The 20,778-nt window shown below is 43.0% G+C and overlaps 1 long non-coding RNA gene across 1 annotated transcript in view; it reads right to left on the bottom strand.

The window, feature by feature from the left end:
• Positions 1–19,216, bottom strand: part of LOC148148237 (uncharacterized) — a 97,579-nt gene extending 78,363 nt beyond the window's left edge. Inside the window, exon 1 of the long non-coding RNA XR_015758991.1 lies at positions 19,071–19,216. This is a non-coding gene — a long non-coding RNA (uncharacterized LOC148148237). The remainder of the gene's footprint in view (positions 1–19,070) is intronic.
• Between the last annotated feature and the right edge of the window lie 1,562 nt (positions 19,217–20,778).

The following is a 20,778-nucleotide window of genomic DNA, read 5'->3' as shown; positions in this document are numbered from 1 at the left end:
CCTGGGATCCTGGTGCTGTGAGGCAGCAGTGCTAACCACTGAGCCACCATGCCACCCACCTTCTCAAACTGTACCCCCTTGTCTGAGGTGTGGTGACCCTCAGGTTAAACCACCCCCAGTTTTCTCACTCTCTCTGTCTCATGAGAGAGCAGCCCTATGGTATGGTAGGACTATAGTGTTTTGCTTTTTAATCAAAATTGAACACATTCCAATAATGTTCTTCCTGTGTTCCTATCTATGTTTTCTACCATTTTATCAATACGTTCTTCTACAATGATATAACCATTTTCAAATTATGCTTCAGTTGCATAAAAATATATAAAGAGAATAAAATGATACATTTCCCTGTTGCTATTCTGTTTGTTGTCTTATTTCATAGTTACAAATGTGTTGCTGGAAAAGCGCAGCAGGTCAGGCAGCATCAAAGGAGAAGGAGAATTGTCTTTTCGGGCATAAGCCCTTCTTCAGGATTCCTGCTTATGCCCGAAACGTCGATTCTCCTGTTGCTTTGATGCTGCCTGACCTGCTGCGCTTTTCCAGCAACACATTTTTAAACTCTGATCCCCAGCATCTGCAGTCCTCACTTTCTCCTACTTTATTTCATAGTTACACTACTTTTCCAAAAAAGGAAACAAATCTATTTCCAAATACGACCATGTCCCCATCTTAAACCAAGACTTTCTTTTTTTGAATTCCTACAGCGTGGAAACAGGCCCTTCAGCCCAACAAGTCCATACTGACCCTTTGAAAATGAACCCATCCAGACCCATCCCACTACCCTTAATTGTACCTAACCTACACAATTTAGCATGGCCAATTCACCTAACTTGCACATCTTTGAACTGTGGGAGGAAGCCAGAGCTCCCAGTAGAAACCCACACAGCTAGTTGCCCAAGGCCAGAATTGAACACAGGTCCTTGGGGCTATGAGACAGCAGTGCTAACCACTGAGCCACCACGCCACCCTGACATAAACTATGTTAGCATGTCCCACTCTCATCACAACCGCATACATCATTCAAAGATTTTAAAACTTCAGAGGAGTGTTTACTATTCCTCTGATAAAAATGAAGTCTCTCATATTCTTGAGGTTTCTCTGTTGAGGGGTTCCACACCCATAGTAAATATATCGGTGGAATAACTGCACAGAGGCCAGTATCCGAACACCAAGCCACCCTTTATTTACTTGTGCACAATTCACTGACTATTGCCAGCCAGCTCAGAGTCAGTCCAATAAACTGAGAAGATTCCAAATCTCCTGTAACATCTATCAGCAAGAGCTTTCCTGATTGGCCCAGGTTAATAACCCCAGTCACGGATCCCGTCGTCAACAAGATCCAGCTGGTTCCAATCACTGCAATAGGTAAATAATTAATCTGCCTGTAACATTTGACTCTTCGTTCTCAATTAACAATCGTAAGTTATTAGCTGAAATCGCTACATTTTGACCTGCTATCTTCTGACTGCTTGATTAAATCCAGATAATATCAAAAAACAGTTAGATTTACATTTCTGTGCCTTTCCATTGATTAATTAACAAATATAATTCCTCTCCTTCTCTCCAATGTTCAAATGACGAATGTCCACTTGCTACACAGTAAGTAGGTGAAGCATGACCTCTGAACCCAGGGCCCGTCCGCTCCATCTGCTATTCTTTCCTTCCTATTTTCTCTCTCTCTTTTTACTCCTGTCTTTCTCTTTTATTTTACTTGACACATGTTGAAGAACTTGGTCCAGTGATGGTACTAGTAGTGGTAAGTCAGCAGCGTTGGAGGCGAGTTTAAGGTTCCTGGTAGCTTCTGCATCATCGAGTCGGTCCTAGTGCCAACCCATGGCTGCTGTGGTGGGGGTTGGGTTCCCAGCAGCATCTGCACCCAGCGCTGATTCGTGGAGGTGGAGGCTGGGGCAGGTTGCAACTATACAAAGCGCTAGTGCAACCGCACTTGGAATATTGTGTACAGTTCTGGTCGCCATATTTCGGGAAGGATATGGAAGCATTGGAAAAGGTGCAGAGGAGATTTACCAGGATGTTGCCTGCTCTGGAGAGAATGTCTTATGAGGAAAGGCTGAGAGACTTGGGTCTGTTCTCATTGGAAAGAAGAAGGCTAAGAGGGGATTTGATAGAGACTGACAAGATGTTCAGAGGATTAGTTAGGGTAGACAGTGAAAGTCGTTTTCCGAGTATGAGATGTAAGCTTGTACGAGGGGACGTAGGAGGGGTGATAGATTTAAGACAGATGCCGGAGGCAGGTTCTTTACTCAGAGAGTGGTAAGGGTGTGGAATGCCCTACCTGCCAATGTAGTCACCTCAGCCACATTAGGGAGATTTAAACAATCCTTGGATAAGCACATGGATGATGATGTGATAGTGTAGGGGACGAGCTGAGAATAGTTCACAGGTCAGCGTAACATCGAGGTCTGAAGGGCCTGTTCTGCACTGTATTGTTCTATGTTCTATGTTCTACATTCTATGTTTGGAGACCTGGTGGCATTGGCAGTGGCTGCATGGGTGAGGTAGGCCTGAAGCAGGTGGCGGTGGAGTCAAGTTTGGGCTGGTGCAGTAATCAGCAGCATCAGTGGCATATGCACTGGCAAGGAATCACAATGATGATGGTATCATTGGAGGTGAGATGGTGCCTATCATTGGAGGTGGGTGGCTATCATTCCAGTGATGGTGCGGTGCAGTGGTCTCATGGCTGTCCTCCAGCCCCATGGAGCACTGAACAGGAAGGACTGTAAAGCTGGATACGTTTTCTTTTATTTTAATTTTCTGCCTTTATTTTCTATGTTTGGTTTGCTTTTCTGTGTTTTAAGATGGTGCTAGAGAGTGGTGGCACTGTACAGCTCTTTTCACTGTATTTTTAATGAAATGCTCATGACAATAAATAAATACATCAAGTCATCGATTCAAGACAAAAGTCACTTTCCAACATTTCTTTAAAGAACCTACTTTTCGAAAAGTAATTGATGACTCGATTAAATTATTCAAGATTCTGAGATACCTTGACAGTGGGAAGGTTATTTTATTAGATTAGATTCCCTACAGTGTGGAAACAGGCCCTTCAGCCCAACAACCCTCCAAAGCGTAACTCACTCAGACCCATTCCCCCTGACTAATGCACCTAACACTATGGGCAATTTGGCATGGTCAATTCACCTGACCTGCATGTCTTTGGACGTGGGAGGGAGCCCACGCAGTCACAGAGAAAAGGACCAAACTCCACACTGACAGTCACCCAAGGCTGGGACTGTACCCAGAGCCCTGGTGCTGGGAGGCAGCAGTGTTAACCACTGAGCCACCATGCCCCTTCATTTCATTTGTTTCTTTTCTCCTGTGAGAAATTCTGGAGGGAGGAGTCACTGTTTAAAAACAATGAGTTGCTCGTTTAAGACAGAGATTAGGAGAATATTTTTCTTATAGGTAGATTATGAGAATCTATCTTCATTGGAAGGCAGTGAAAGCAGAGTCTTTGAATCTCTTCAATAGATAGAATCTTGATACAAATATAATAACATAAGAACATAGTAGGTCCTTTATCCTGTAGTGATTGTAACAAGGTCAACTGGATGGATAGCATAGAGTATGAGTCCCCTGATTGGGGCTGTTAATCTGGTCAAATCAGGAACGCCTGGCTGACAGAGATAAAAAAAAAATAAACAGGGTGTTACACAGCATTAAAAAAATATATAAACAGGAGATTATCACACAGCATTGCCCTTTGATGTGAAGGGCACTGCTTGTCACTGGCCACCCGAGTGTTTTCCTATCTTCCTGGTGGTGGATATTGAATAAAGATTTATGCACCTTGTGTCTCTCACTGTGTCTCACACCTGCACACACACACAACATGGGTGCTGGGGAAAAAAATAAGCACTACTGCGGTTAGGCGGTAGTGTGGAAAAAAAGAAAAAAAAGGAAAAGAAAAAAAGAAAAAAAAGTACGAGTGTCACAGGTTCTGTTTAAAAAAAAGGAGTGTCAGAGGCTCTGTTCACTCTCAGAGATAGCTCTGACGGAGCTAGCTCAGTGTAAAGGACTCTCCACCTGTAAATAAAGGATAAGAGTGTGGTGCTGGAAAAGCGCAGCAGGTCAGGCAGCATCCGAGAAGCAGGAGAATCAACATTTCGGGAATATCCCTTCATCATCATTCCTTGGATGCTGCCTGACCGGTTGTGCTTTTCCAGCACCACACTCTCGACTCTGATCTCCAGCATCTGCAGTCCTCACTTTCTCCTCCATGTATATAAAGAATTACTCGGTGAGTCATTTCACATCCCCTTGAACCTGTTCCACCATTTTAACATGATCATGGTTGATCTCATTACAGCCACAGCTCTATGTTCCTGCCCACTCACCATAACCATTCAATAAATTACTCACTAAAAATTTGTCTATCTCTTTCCTAAATTTACTCAATGTCCCACCACCGACCACACTCTGGGGTATTGAATCCCATAAGTTCATGATAAACAAGGAGGTGAAATGTCATAGAAATGTTAAGCAGCAACTGTGGAAGCTGGAGAACTGAAACCAAAACAGAAATTACTAGTGAAACTCAACAGGTCTGGCAGCGTCTGTGGAAGGAAAGCAGAGGGAATGTTTCGGGTCCAGTGACTCTTTATCCAAGCTGGTGTATTGGCACCATGGATAAGGGGAAATTTGCGGAGTTAAGATCAGCCATGATCTTATTAAATGGTCAACCAGGCATGAACATACAAGTGACTCACTCCTGTACCTAATTTGCATATGTCTGTGTTTTTCATTAGTACATGTCTGATTATTATCTTTCCTCAATGTTTATTGCTTGGTGAGTACTTACCTCGATTCATTAAAAAACTGCTTGACTTGTTCCAACACACGATGCTCAGCATGTGATCATACAACTCACCAAACCAAACTCATTTCAGAATGGCTAGGTGGCTCAGTGTTAACAGGCTAGGTCAGTTAGATGTATGAAATACAGGGTATTCCAGAGCCAGGAGTAAGTCTGAATATGATGGTCTTCAGAGGGTCAGTGTGGACTCTCTGGCTGAATGGCCTGCTTCCACATTGTAGGGATTTGATGAAATAATCAACTTAGACGTTAACTTTTTCTTATTTTAAAGGCTAGTGTAAGTTACTGGGTCCCACTATTTAGCTTTATCTTTACCCTACAGTTAAAATACAATCAAAAGAAAAATAATTGGTATAACTTTAATTCCATTTGAAAACTTAACAGAATAATAGATGATTTAGCTACTAAACAGTAACTTCTAATTTAGTAACATCCCATTAACACACCCTTGACAAAGGCAAATTCAGTAAAATAGATTGTCTCACATGCAATTCTAGCAGCAGGAAGAGAACCCCAGCTTTTAGCTGTAACAGAGAGAGGAATAAGAGCTTCCACATCCAGCTTCAAGACCCCGGCAACTGCAGAAAGCTAACTTAAAACCCCGTTGGAGCCAAACACCACTGATTCATGCTGCTTCTATTGTTCCAACATTTTTATTAAAAAAACCCGAGGCCTCACAATCTGTTTACTTTATGGGCTTGGAGCAGATTACTTGGTGCCTCTGTCTCAAACTCTTATCATAAGAAAAAATCCAGGAGAAAATACACCTCTTAAAGCCATTGTATTGTCACACCATCCATGTCCTGAGAGTCATTTCCAGTTCTCATACTTGTTACCTTCGTCAGGTGTACCCGAGAACTCGGTGGGAAGCTGGGGAGGTGATTGCTGCGCCCCTTGCTGAGATATTTGTATCATCGATAGTTACAGGTGAGGTGCCAGAAGACTGGATGTTGGCTAATGTGGTGCCACAGAAAGGTGGTAAGAAAAATCCAGAGAACTGTAGACCTGTGAGCCTGACACCAATGATGGGCAAGGTGTTGGAGGGACAGGATATACATGTATTTGAAAAGGCAAGGACTGAGTACGAATCGTCAGCGTGGCTTTGATTGTGGGGAATCATGTGTTATGAGCTTGATAGAGTTTTTTGAAGAAGTAACAAAGAGGATTGATGAGGGCAGAGTGGTAGACGTGATCTATATGGACTTCAGTAAGGCGTTCAACAAGGTTCCCCATGGGAGACTGGTTAACAAGGTTAAATCTCATGGAATACAGGGAGAACCAGCCATTTGGATACAGAACTGGCTCAGAAGACAGAGGGTGGTGGTGGAGAATTGTTTTTCAGACTGGAAGCCTGTGTCCAGTGGAGTGCCACAAGGATCGGTGCTGGGTCCACTACTTTTTGTTATTTATATAAATGATTTGGATGTAAGCATAAGAGTTATAGTTAGTAAGTTTACAAATGACACTAAAATTGGAGGTGTAGTGGACAGCAGAAAAAAGGTTGCCTCAGATTACAACAGTATCATGATCAGATGGACCAATGGGCTGAGGAGTGGCAGATGGAGTTTAATTTTGGAAAACCAAATCTTAGCAGGACTTATACACTTAATGGTAAGGTCCTCGGGAGTGTTGCTGAACAAAGGGACCTTGGAGTGCAGGTTCATAGCTCCTTGAAAGTGGAGTCGCAGGTCGATAGGATAGTGAAGTAGGTGCTTGGTATGCTTTCCTTTATTGGTCAGAGTATTGAGTACAGGAGTTGGGAGGTCATGTTGCAGCTGTACAGGACATTGGTTAGGCCACTTTTGGAATATTGTGTGCAATTCTGGTCTCCTTCCTATCAGAAGGGTGTTGTGAAACTTGAAAGTTCAAAAAGATTGACAAGGATGTTGCCAGGGTTGGAGGATTTGAGCTATAGGGAGAGGCTGAACAGGCTGGGGCTGTTTTCCTGGAGCATCAGAGGCTGAGGGGTGACCTTATAGAGGTTTAAAAACTCATGAGGGTCATGGATAGGATAAATAGACAAGGTCTTTTCCCTGTGGTGGGGGAGTCCAGAACTAGAGGGCATAGGTTTAGGGTGAGAAGGTGAAGATATGAAGAGGCGCAGAGGATGGTACATGTATGGAATGAGCTGCAGAGGGAGTGGTAGAGGCTAGTATAATTGCAATATTTAAAAGCAATCTGGATGGGTATATGAATAGGAAAGGTTTGGAAGGATAAGGGCCGGGTGCTGGCAGGTGGGACTAGATTGTATTGGAATATTGGTCAGCATGGATAAGTTGGACCAAATGGTCTGTTTTGTGCTGTACATCTCTATGACTGTAAGTGAATCCATTGTAGTCCTAAAGAAAATAACAAGTTGCATTTATACCTTTATTCATTCATGGGATATGGGCATCATTGGCAGGCCAGCATTTATTCACCATCCTTAGTTGTCTTTGAAAAGGTGGTGATAAATTACCCACTTGAACTGCTGCAGTCCATTTACTGTAGTTAGACGATGCTGTTCAGGAGGGAATTCCAGGACTTTGACTCAGTAACACTGAATGAGCAGTGCTTTATTTTCAAGTCAGGATGGTGAGAGGCTTGGAGGGAAGCTTGCAGGTGGTGGCATTTCCATCTACATCTACCTGCTGCCCTTGTCCTTTGAGTTTAATCGTTGTGGGTTTGGAAGGAGCTGTCTGAGGATCTTTGGTGAATTTCTCTAGTGCATCTTGTAGACAGTGCTACTGCTACAGAGCATTGGTGATGGAGGGAGTGGATACTTGTGGATATGGTGCCAATCAAATGGGCTGCTTTGTCTTGGATAATGACAAGTTTCTTGAATATTATTAGAGCTGCACCCATCCAGGCAAGTGGGGAGTGTTACATCAGACTCCTGACTTGCATCATGCAGATGGTGGAGGAGATGAGTTACTCATTGCAGGTTTTCTAGCTTCTAACCTTCTCCTGTAGCCACTGCAGTTCAGTTCCTAGTCAATGAATGTTGATAATGGGGGACTCCAGTGATGAAAACATCACTAGATGTCAGGGGGTGATTGTTAGATTGTCCCTTACTACAGAAAGTCATTGAAGGGCTGAGTTTCCTGAAGAAGGGCTCATGCCCGAAAAGTCGATTCTCCTGCTCCTTGGCTGCCTGACCTGCTGCGCTGCCTGACCTGCTGCGCTTTTCCAGCAAGACATTTTCAGTTCTGATCTCCAGCATCTGCAGTCCTCACTTTCTCCTACAGAAAGTCATTGGCTAACACTTTTATGGCTTGGATGTTACTTGCCACTTTTCAGTCCAGACCTGGATGTTGCTCGGGTCTTTCTGCATTTGAGCATGGACTGGTTCATTATCTGAGGAGGTGCAAGTGGTGCTCAATGCTGTGTAATTATCGGCAATCAGCCACACTTCTGCCTTGATTTGTGAGATAGAGCGAGAGCGAGATGAGCAGACGTAGATGCTGATTCTGTTCTGCCATTCATTGCTGATCTAATAACATTCAACTTAAACTTTGTGTGAAGATTTGTAGCTCGGTGCTCATTGTTGTGGTTTTGTTCGCCGAGCTGGGAATTTGTGTAGCAGACATTTCGTCCCCTGTCTGGGTGACATCCTCAGTGCTTGGGAGCCTCCTGTGAAGCGCTTCTGTGGTGTTTCCTCCGGCATTTATAGTGGTTTGTCTCTGCCGCTTCCGGTTGTCAGTTCCAGCTGTCCGCTGCAGTGGCCGGTATATTGGGTCCAGGTCGATGTGTTTGTTGATAGAATCTGTGGATGAGTGCCATGCTTCTAGAAACTCCCTGGCTGTTCTCTGTTTGGCTTGCCCTATAATAGTAGTGTTGTCCCAGTCAAACTCATGTTGCTTGTCATCTGTGTGTGGCTACTAAGGATAGCTGGTCGTGTCATTTCGTGGCTAGTTGGTGTTCATGGATGCGGATCGTTAGCTGTCTTCCTGTTTGTCCTATGTAGTGTTTTGTGCAGTCCTTGCATGGAATTTTGTACACTACGTTAGTTTTGCTCATGCTGGGTATCGGGTCCTTCGTTCTGGTGAGCTGTTGTCTGAGAGTGGCTGTTGGTTTGTGAGCTGTTATGAGTCCTAGTGGTCGCAGTAGTCTGGCTGTCAGTTCAGAAATGTTCTGAAAACACACATCGGATCATCAACGCCACACTCACAGGAATCCGATTCACTAGAGAGGAAGAAAAGGACAACCAACTCCCATTCCTAGACGTGATGGTACATAGAACACCGTACGGAGAATTCACCACAAAGGTATACAGGAAAACCGCACACACAGACCAAGTCCTAAACTACGAAAGCAACCACCCCAATACACACAAACGAAGTTGCATCAAGACACTGTTCAAAAGAGCCACAACACACTGCAATACACCAGAACTGCAAAAAGAGGAAGAAGAACATCTCTACAATGTATTCGCCAAAAACGGATACCCGCGCAATTTCATCAACAGATGCCTAAGGGAAAGACAACGGAACGAGGACATGCCACAACCCAAAGGACTAGCCACACTACTATACATCAAAAACATTTCTGAACTGACAGCCAGACTACTGCGACCACTAGGACTCATAACAGTACACAAACCAACTGCCACTCTCCGACAACAACTCACCAGGACGAAGGACCCGATACCCAGCATGAGCAAAACCAACGTAGTGTACAAAATCCCATGCAAGGACTGCACAAAACACTACATAGGACAAACAGGAAGACAGCTAACGATCCGTATCCATGAACATCAGCTATCCACGAAGCGACACGACCAGCTATCCTTAGTAGCCACACACACAGATGACAGGCAACATGAGTTTGACTGGGACAACACTACTATTATAGGACAAGCCAAACAGAGAACAGCCAGGGAATTCCTAGAGGCATGGCACTCTCCACAGATTCTATCAACAAACACATCGACCTGGACCCAATATACCGACCTCAGCAGCGGACAGCTGGAACAGACAATCGGAAGCGGTAGATATAAGCCACTATAAATGCCAGAGGAAAGATCACAGAAGCGCTTCACAGGAGGCTCCCAAGCACTGAGGATGTCACCTAGACAGAGGACGAAGCGTCTGCAACACAAATTCCCAGCTCGGCGAACAGAACCACAACAACATTCAACTTAAATACAGATGTCAGTCCATGATGCTGGCACAACTGAAGCTGAAAGTAAATTGTGTTAACCATTATCCTTTACTTGCTTTCATCTGACCTTCATTATTTTATTTCCATACCCGCAAAGTGAAATATTCAGTAATGTTCCATGAATGGAATGAATGATGATTTTGGATGATTCATGGAAAAATCACTGAATTGGGCCTGAATGTCTGTATATCTATTGTACAGTGTTGAAGATGGTGATTTAATCATTCTGAGAGACAATGCTTCCCGTTTTCATAGTCCCACTTGCTCAAAGTGTATTCCATTTGTACCGTACTCTAAAAAAGGTTTCTTCTCATCTTTAGTCACATTTAATTCTTATTAATTTTAAACATTTCATCACCACAGTGGGACTGCAAACAACACTTTTTCATTTTTACACCTTGCTCCAATATCACTTATAGATCTACTAAAGGTCTATTAATATACCTGAGCATCAGCTTCAGAAAGCACTTCCCAACTGTTAAGAGGCACAGGTAACGTTAAAATAAACAAGCCATTGCCTGGGAGCTGGGAGATGTCTGTTTAAAACAAAGGAATTTAAGGATGACTAAAGATAAGAAGTATTTTGTCTCATGGATATTTGTAACATTTCAGGATATTTAACTCAAACCCTTCAACTGGATGAATAGCTGGGGATGAAATTGGAGGTTGAGGCTTAAATTGAGATGAACAAATATTCCATAGTCCAAGAACCTGAGGTGAAAGGAAGAAGGTTTTGTAGGTACAGCAACACATCAAGTTTGATGAGTGCAGATCAGACATAGTTTGATTAACTTCGGAAATTAAGAAATAACCATACAGCATTTTTCTCCAAGAGGTGAATTTGCAATGCGTGTCTGGCGGAGTTATAGGCAACCTACAGGAATGTTTTATCTCTTACGTTGTTAAATAATCTTTTAATTTCATTCACGGACCCTGCAGTCACTCAGAGTGAGGCTGTCAGCTCAGCACTATGGTGGTCAGGCTTTGTGGTATGTCTTCTGAGCTCAAGAATCTGGGGTTTTCCTCATTCAGTTTAGGACTCTTTCAGCTGAGAATGTACTCATCTACCTCGTAAACTAAACCTAGTTCTGGGTTAAGAACTAGTTTACAGAGGTCAAAGTATCAAGGTCCAGCAACCAGTCCTTAGATAAATGACCAAATGCAAAAATGCCAGACCTCTTGATATTTCAATCAAAAGTGAACTATACAGATATAAAATTGGACCCCTTCTGTGAAGAAAGAATGTATGAGAGTCAGCAACAGCATTGATTTCTGCAATTGATTCTGTTAGGAACATAATATATAAACTGTACAAATTAAGAAAAATGTGACTACATGTCTAATATTGATACATGCTAACTGGCACTTTAGCTTAGATTGACGTTTCTGGTAACTGTGAACTTCTGATAGGTACAGCATGAACTAATATTTGCTGCATCAACATTGCATAGGTCTAAAAACAAAATAAATTGCTACAGGTGGGGAGCTCTGAAACTAAAACAGAAAATGCTGGAAATACTCAGTGGGTCTGGCAGTATGTGTTGTGAGAAACAGAGTTAGCTTTTCAGGTCAAAGTATTGAGAAAGTGGTTTCATTTCTTCATAAATACTACCAGACTGACAGAATAATTCCAGTACATTTTTATTATATGAGTCCACTGATCTAAAGTCGAGATGTGCAACTCGAAATGGTGCATACAGAGTTGAAACAGCCTGATAGTACACAAAATGACCTTTGAAGTGGCAGACAAATCAAGAGAGGTCTTATCTGGGTACATTTTTTTGCAAAGACTTAGAGAGAGAAGAAACATCGCACTAACTGACATCTTCCTTCACAGGATAAAGTAAAATCGCCATCGTCCTACCAGACCATAGGGCTGTTCTATCATTACACAGAGAGATAATTGGAGGTGGTTTAACGTGAGGGCTACCATGATTCAGGTGAGGGGAGAGGTTGAGAAGGAGAGTCCTTCATGGTAACCTCAGCCATTTCAGGTATTAAACCCACGCTGTTGACATCACTCTGCTGTCCAGCCAACTGAGCTAACCAACCCTTTTTTCACAGGGTGCACTCCAGAAGAAAAACATCTTCCATCACCTTTAATCTACTCAGCAAAGTTCCGACCTAATTTGCCCTCAGAATGTAAACCTCTGAAAGCTCATTGCTAAGGATGTGCAGTGATGTTGGCAAAGAGCAACAAGCATTTTCACTAAAACCAAACAATGAGTGATGACAAGTGCCAGTTCTGAGGGACTGTGGGGATGTCGGTGGTGAAGACACTCTGCAGTGTGATGTCGGTCAGTCAGGATTTGGAAAAAAGCTTCTGCTGCAAAGATGCATTTTCATCCAGGGCGACAACACAAACGGTGCGGAGATGCTGAAATCGAGAGAGTTAGAAGCTTTTTTTCTGTGCTAATATTTTTAACAATTTCTGTTTGGGAGAGACAAAGTGACAGTGGAGACTAGTCACAGTCCACTTCAAATAACCTTCCTCAAACTGTTTCTATGTGCTCCAGATGATCCACAAAAAATGTTGCTTTTTGTACAGATACAACCGGAATGTGACATACAAGCAAGATATGCGTTGCTGGTGACAGCAGCCGTTGCTATGAAACAGGTTGGGGATTCCAAGGTAGAGTGCAAAATTTTCTACTGGAAGTGACAGTTTGACGTGCTTTGAGAGTAATCAACCCAGTGGAAACGATGGGCAGAGTCCTATAGGAGTCTGAGCGATGTGGGCTACAGTGAGATTTGTGACAGAATCTGATGAGAAGTCTGTCATGGCCCATCTCAATGTCAGGAGCATCTTGCTCTATATTTTACGCTTTTGATAAACCATGTGACTAGCCTTTTGTAGGCAGCAGTGAGCTGCCAGTGAAGGAAGATTATTGCCTGTTGAATGCCTTGTCACCTTATTCAGCCTTTCTCCAAACAAGCCAGACATGATAAAGCTTCAAATAGGAAGAAAACCAGGTGTCTGGTGACTTTAGCTCACCACTTGCTTTGATGGGTATCATATTGTGTGTGAGTCAAAAGGTGTGTGCGGGAAAAACTCAGCAGAAGTCAGGCAGCGTCCGAGGAACAAGAGGATCGATGTTTCGGCATAACAATCTTAATGAAGCCCTTCTGTGCCTGATCTGCTGTGCTTTGCTGGAGTCACGCTTTTTGACCCTGATTCTCCAGCGTCTGCAGTCCTCACTTTCTCCATCATATTGTGTGCAACCAAACTGCATCTCAGGGCATGATCCATGGGTACCAGCTGCACATACTCATTCTCCAAGGACAATGACACCTGGCATCTGCTAGACCATCATGACAACCATGGCACAGCTCTGATTACCTGGCAGGATGCTCTAGAAGCACAGAATTGCATTGATGGATGGACCAGAAACTAGCATAGACAGGCTGTAGCAGGGTAATTTTGCATGCATGGACAGGCATCCAGCTCATGGACTGGAGCAGGCTGCGTCTCAGGGCTGTTTGCTTGTTGCCCGAGCACTTGCTCACATAGCAATTACCTGTAAACTTGCACCATCCAGTACTGGCCTTAACTTACTATAGCCATTAGCTCAGTCACACAACCAGACAGTTACCTTGTTGCTCAGCAGTCTCCAGTCGGGGATATGTACACACTGCTGTTCATCAGTGTGCAATATCAGCCACACTTTTGCAAGCTGTGCCAGTAGGTTACGTGGCAAACACACAGCATGTGCAGCAAGCAAGCAGTCATGAGTTCAGAGTCTTAGGAGACTAGACCTCAGAGACATGGGATCCCAGCACTGTATGTCAGGGCCAGTGTGAGCATGTGTGGGTATCTCCATGGTCAAATGTACGCTTGGGGTCTTCTCAAGGGAGTAGGTCACAGTCAGTTCTGTGGCCCCATTGAGACCAGTCCAGAGCAGGAGAGAGGTTCTAGAGTTAATGTGATTGAGGAGATGTAGGAGTCAGGGGAGGGGGTCTGAGTGCTGTTCATCCACAGCCATCCAATCAGGTTACTGAGTGAGGTGGGTCAATCCTTCAGGATTACCCACAGAAACAAGAGGAAAGGGGTTGGGTGATCCCAAGGCCCAGTGTCCACTCATGCTGAGGGTTTATGTACCCTCCTCAGTGTGAACTTTCCCACATCAGAAAGGGGCAGCCAGCGTTGGGGGTGAGGGAGGGGAGAGGAGGAGTGGAGGATCCAGCCACCTTGACTGCCCCAAGGGGAGACTGCTGAGGGGGTGGTGTGCGGCTTCTCCTCCAGCTGTGTCCCTCTTTCTGCTGTCACGTGCCTTTAGCCCTGCATCGATTAGCCATAATTGAGCTAAGGCTGCTGAACCTGGCTCTCCGTTGCAACCTGTCCATGGAAGCAGCCAGACCTTCACATGACTCATTGCACTGCCACTGCCTCTGGGTGATGAAGGCCATTGTACCCCCAGACCTGTCTGCTGCTCCTGTTCCTCCCTGTGCATTTGGACATGGTCAATGATTGCTAACAGCCGAGTTCCTCTCCTGCCACCAAGATGAAAGAGAGAGAAGGCATCAGAGCTAGTGGCTGGAAGGAGTGTGCAATGATTGGGAGTGATAGTGGAGTTACCTGAAAGTTTTACAGTGGTATGAAGAGTCATAGAGATGTGCAGCACGGAAACAGACCCTTTGGTCCAACGCATCCATGCCAACCAGATATCCCAAACTAATCTAGTCCCATTTGCCAGCACTTGGCCCATATCCCTCTGAACTCTTCCTATTCATATACCCATCCAGATGCCTTTTAAATGTTGGAATTGCGCAGCCTTCCAGCACTTCCTCTGGCAGCTCATTCCATACACGCACCACCCTCTGTGTGAAAAAGTTGCTCCTTTGGTCTCTTTTATATCTTGTCCCTCTCACCTTAAACCTAGTTCTGGACTCTCTCATCCCAGGGAAAAACCTTGTATATTATCCTATCCATGCCCCTCATGATTTTGTAAATCTCAATAGGGTCATCCCTCAGCCTCCGATGCTCCAGGTAAAACAGCCCCAGCCTATTCAACCTCTGGGATGGCAGTTGGTGCTGGGAGGTGGGAGAAAGCCATATCCAATGACATGAGTAGGCTGTGCAGAGGGTAGGTATGGTTAGCGTTGTGAGGGGTTAACAGCGAGTAAGTGAAGGTGTAGTGAGAGGCAGGAGTGAGAGAGTGGCAACGGAGGATATCTTGGTGGCAGGTGGTTGCAGAAATAAAGTGAGTGTGAAGAAGCAGAGAAGAGCATGTGGCACTTACCCTGGCACAAGAGCTAAGATCTTCTAACAGCATTTCTGGATACTCTTCCAGACCGTCGGTACTGGGTGGTACTGACCTAGTTGGTGACCCTGGTCCATGCCATTGGAGCTGTTGTCGTGATCTCTTCTGCCAGTTCTCTGGGAAGACAACAACACTCCTTCACACAAGCCGCTCCACCAGGATCTCCAGGTCCCTGTGGAAATATAATGGGGTCACCTTCCCCTTGGCCAACAAGGTCATGACAACAGTGCTTATCATGGGAATGACATTCCCTGGAGAAGCAATATCTCCCCAGCAATGAGCAGACACCAGAAGAACAGTCAACAGCAATTGCCCTTGCCCTGGTTGACCTTCAGAAGGTGGTGGCAAGTTGCCTTTTTGATTGGCTACAGTCAAAGTGTGAACCAGACTGACTGACATTGCATTTATGGGAGAGTTCCAGGATTTTGTCAGTGACACTGAATGAATGGCAATGTACTTCCAAGCTTGGATGTGGAGAGACTTAGAAGGGAATTTGACATGAGAATACCTCCATATTATGAAATGTTTTTATTCAATACATGTGCAAAGACTAAAAAGAAGTTGTGCTAACTGAAAATAACACACAAGTGTCAAAGAACACTTGTACTTTTTTGCTGGCCATTGATATTGGGTCACTTGAGGATAACTTGAAGCTGCAAATGGTGGCGTGTGCAACTATTTCCTTCTTTTTTGTTAACAGAGGGATGTATGAAGAGACAGTAATGCTTAGTGAAGAGAGATGCCTGCACTCAGAGATGGATAAGGCTGTGAAATTTGCTACCACAAAAAGTAGTTGAGGTCAAAACATTGTATGTTTCAAGAAGGAATCACTAAAGTAATTAAAGGATACTGGGAAAAGCTGGAACATGCTATTGACTTGAACAATCAGTTGTGATCACATTGAACGTTAGCGCAGATTTAAAGGACCGAACGGTGTCCTCCTGCTCCTATGTTCTATGCTCTATGTTTCTATTAACTGATTGCTGAGGTTATGTGACCTTTGGTTTTGCTTCCATGCTTTCTCTGTAGATTGCAGCAGTCATGGAATTTATGACTTGAATGCATTGATGGTTGTTTGTCGTGTTGAATAGAATTAAAATCCGAGGAGATAATGTTCAAAGAAAAAGCAGAAAGGAAACAGATACTAAGGATCCAAACATTGATGCACGCTCACTAACAAAAACAGTCAAAATGACCTGTTGTCACTTTCAAAGCAAGTCCAGAAATGGTCAGGAAGTCCAGGAAATGAAGTTCCAATTGTGGCATTTAGTTTTCCCTAGTGCCTACTTCTCTTGATCGAGAATGTGCTGCTGGAAAAGCACAGCAGGTCAGGCAGCATCCGAGGAGCAGGAGAATCGACATTTCGAGCATAAACCCTTCTTCATTCCTGACTTGCTGTGCTTTTCCAGCACCCCACTCTCAATTCTGATCTCCAGCAACTGCAGTCCTCACTTTCTCCTATCACCTCTCTCGAACAAATCATACACTTTGCCTGGTGACCATCTCACTGATGAAGCAAAGTGTTACTCAAGCAGGCTTTTCTGCAGCAGAATTCATGTATCTTTAATGCTACATCTAACAATGATGATCAAACAGAAGTATTTTCTCTGAAGGATAAGAAGCCTGTTATATCATCTCCGTTTGCAGGTGACTCTCACAGCGTTCAGGTTCTAAAAGATACCTTTAATCCTCTGCCTCCAATAGATGTACCAGATGCTGATATGCACCATGATTCAGGTAGCGATGGTGTGAATGACTCTTATGACTCTGTTTTGGTGCCAGCACCAATCACAGTGGTGTTGACAGTTCTTTGGGATAGATCAGTTACAGTTTGTGCCCTTGGAATCTCAGTTACCAGAATTTTCTTTCTCTGCAGATCATTAAGTACCTGTGAATTATATAATGAACTTGCATGTTCATATAGCAATGGAATATCTGTCACATATGTACACAGTTTAGCAACCTGCAGTGCTAACGATATGTAAGCTTATGGTGAACATAAGACATTTACTAAGCATTATGGTTTGTTATTTGTTTGTGAGTGGAAGTAATAAAATTGTTTGTCTTCCTTAGTAATGAAGCAATCCTGTTTGAAAAGAAAAATCTCACGCTGAAGATGTCTGAAGTAAAATCTGAACGCCTTTTACTCTCACCGTGTTTGATGATTAATTTAGCTTTGTAGCTTGCATAATGACAAACAGTTCTTCGCTTTAAAAGGTTTGAGCATAATGTTCCATATGTGAAAAAGACAGAAGGCCTCAAGTGATGGGTTTCTCCCTAGCTGCATTCCTGGCAGGTTTTTTGGGATAATGTTTGATATTTTGCCATATTTTGTGAATACAAAAGGAAGGTTAGTTTCACCCGCAATGTTGCTCCATGATCTCTGGTGTTTGGTGAATATGTTACCCCCAGCACCTTCTACACAATTAGCTCAATTTTCTCAATTACAAATGTTAATTTTTTAAAAAGTGAATGTGCAAAGTTTTGATGCTGATTTTTTTAAATTATTAACCATTCATTGGATGTGCACATTACTGGCTAGGCTAGCATTTATTACCTATTCCTAATTGTTCAGAAGCTATTTAAGAGCCAATAATATTCAGCTGGGCTTGGGGTCACATGTAAACTAGATCAAATCAGGATGGCAGTTTCATTACCTAAAAGATGTTAATGAATTGTGTTTTTCCCCAAGAACTGGCAATGGTTTCATGATCATCATTAGACTCTTAATTCCATTTTATTTTTTACTGAACTCAAATTCCACCATCTGCTATGGCAGGATTTGAAATGCAGTCCCCACAACATCACTTGGGTCTCTGGACTAATAGGCCAGTGTTAGTACCATAAGGCCATTGTCTCCTCAAATTGAACTGCCAACTTTTAGGGGTCAAGATTTTATTCCACTTGATTGGGTACTCATGCCAATAAGTCATAGAGTCATAGAGATGTGCAGCATGGAAACAGACCTTTTGGTCCAACTTGTCCATGTCGACCAGATATCCCAATCCAATCTAGTTCCACCTGCCAGCACCCACCCCATATCCCTCCAAACCTTTCCTATTCATATACTCATCCAGATGCCTTTTAAATGTTGGAGTTGTACCAGCCTCCACCACTTCCTCTGGCAACTCATTCCATACACGTACCCCCCTCGACGTGAAAAAATTGCCCCTTAGGTCTCTTTTATATCTTTCCTTGCTTACCCTAAACCTATGCCCACCAGTTCTGGACTCCCACAACCCAGGGAAGAGACTTTGTTTATTTACCCTATCCATGCCCCTTATAATTTTATAAACCTCTATAAGGTCACCCCTCAGCCTTCGACGCTCCAGGTAAAAGAGCCCCAGCCTATTCAACCTCTCCCTATAGCTCAAATCCTCCAACCCTGGCAACATCCTTATAAATCTTTTCTGAACCCTTTCAAGTTTCACAACATCCTTCCAATAGGAAGGAGACCAGAATTGCATGTAATATTCCAAAAGTGGCCGAACCAATGTCCTGTACAGCTGCAACCATTAAAGGAAAGCATACCAAACACCTTCATCACTCTCCTATCTACCTATGACTCTACTTGCAAGAAGCAATGAACCTGCACTCCAAGGTCCTTTTGTTCAGCAACACTCCATTGGACCTTACCATTAAGTGTATAAGTCCTGCTAAGATTTGCTTTCCCAAAATGGGGCACCTCGCATTTATCTGAATTAAACTCCATCTGCCATCTCTCAGCCCATTGGTCCATATGATCAAGATCCCATTGTAATCTGAGGTAACCTTCTTCATTGTCCACTACACTTCCAATTTTGGTGTCATCTGCAAATTATACCTCTTATACTCACATCCAAATCATTTATATAAATGATGAAAAGTAGTGGACCCAGCACTGAACCTTGCGTCTTCACTGGTCACAGGCCTCCAGTCTGAAAAACAACCGTCCACCACCACTCTCTGTCTTCTTCCTTTGAGCCAGTTCTGTATCCAGATGTGTTAGTGATAAGTCTACATTCAGGAATGTGAAAATAGCTTTTGAAAGGTTGGGCTCTTAATTTCCATTTAACTGCTGATTACCTGCAGCAAGTCAATTTGGGCTAGTTTGTATTTTTTTAAAGAATATTTCCGACATGAAAGTATTTTATATCCTGGAACTGTTGTGCAATGATCTCAAATCTTAAAGAAAGAACTCTTGAAAATTAATCACATTAGCTGAGTGACTTTTCATCATGTGGGTGACCTTTTGAGACGTTACTTTAGCTGCATGTGACTCTAACAACTGATTAAAAACTTAGGCAAGTACATAACGTTGCATTATAAATTGTATCAATAGGCCAACGAGGTAATTTGGATGTAACACAAAGTCTTTCTACCTGTCAAAAAGATGTTTGTTCAACCCTTCTTCACAAAACGCTGACCTTTAAGCTTTTAATTCCTCCACATCAAATCTTTGAGGCAAACGTTTTAAGTGAAGACACATAAACTTAAAATCATAAAATAAAGACAGTAGCGAGAAGCCAGCTATAAAAATTAACCTAAGTTAATGTTTAATTAAAGGAATGTATCTGAACGTTATCATATTAATAGTTACCTTCGTCATTTGTACCCTTTGCGTGGTTCTTGATTACAGTCTGTGTGTAACCCCTTGGACAATCTTGAAGCAGCAGGAACCTGTGCAGTCCGGCTGAGTGGATAATGATATCAGCTGCTTCTTACTGGAACAACAGGTGCTTTGGCACAAAATGCCAAGCCGCCATACTGAGTAGATGACATCAATTCATACTTTCTGAGTTTAATTATAAAGTATCTGTGCTAATCCATTAATAATGGAACGGGTCAGCGCAGTTCATATACACAGATTACAAAAACTGTAGATCACTGTAATACCTGTCCTGCCAGCACACTCTAATTCATCTCCACCTAACATTGCACTACCCTGTGTATATTTTACTAAAAAAAATGTAATTCCCATTTGTACTTTTTGCTATTCTGTTTAACGTATTATGATTCATGTTTTGTTAACCCTCCACTTAACAAGTTATTTTCTTCTGTCTTCCTCTTTCCATTTTCAAATATTGTGTGTTTCTGAATTAAGAGACTGTGCAGACATATGTTTCCAGCACCCCTCTGATGTCCCTTTTATTTTAAATAAAGCTTCGCTCTTAGCATGACACTCCATCTCTCACCAGTTCTAGGTCTCTGTTCGAAGAAATCATTTCACAGCCGACATAAGTTTCCACAACATGTTCTGCTCTCCCAATGGGTTAGTTAAAGTGAGAAGCACAGTGTGTGGGTTTTTTGTATTATTAAACAGTAGCGATCTTTTTTTGACCTGTCGAACAATCTGAGTGTAACCACAATTTTTAAAAATTGTATATTTTAATCACGTGGTTTCTTATTCATATCCAAATATGATTTCTAACTTCAATTATACCTTAACTTCCAAAAATGGGAGAATGAATCTGTTTTCCAGGAATGTGGGTCCTCTGGCCAAATATCACTGGTGTTAACTTGGTTATTAATAAAAGAATTGTATTTGATCAATGATGCTCCAGA

This window comes from Chiloscyllium plagiosum, unplaced genomic scaffold (assembly GCF_037043375.1).
Source record: "Chiloscyllium plagiosum isolate Xiang-an unplaced genomic scaffold, Cpla_swu_hap1 HiC_scaffold_13, whole genome shotgun sequence".
Lineage (NCBI taxonomy): Eukaryota > Metazoa > Chordata > Chondrichthyes > Orectolobiformes > Hemiscylliidae > Chiloscyllium > Chiloscyllium plagiosum.
This window is presented reverse-complemented; position numbering and strand designations above follow the sequence as displayed.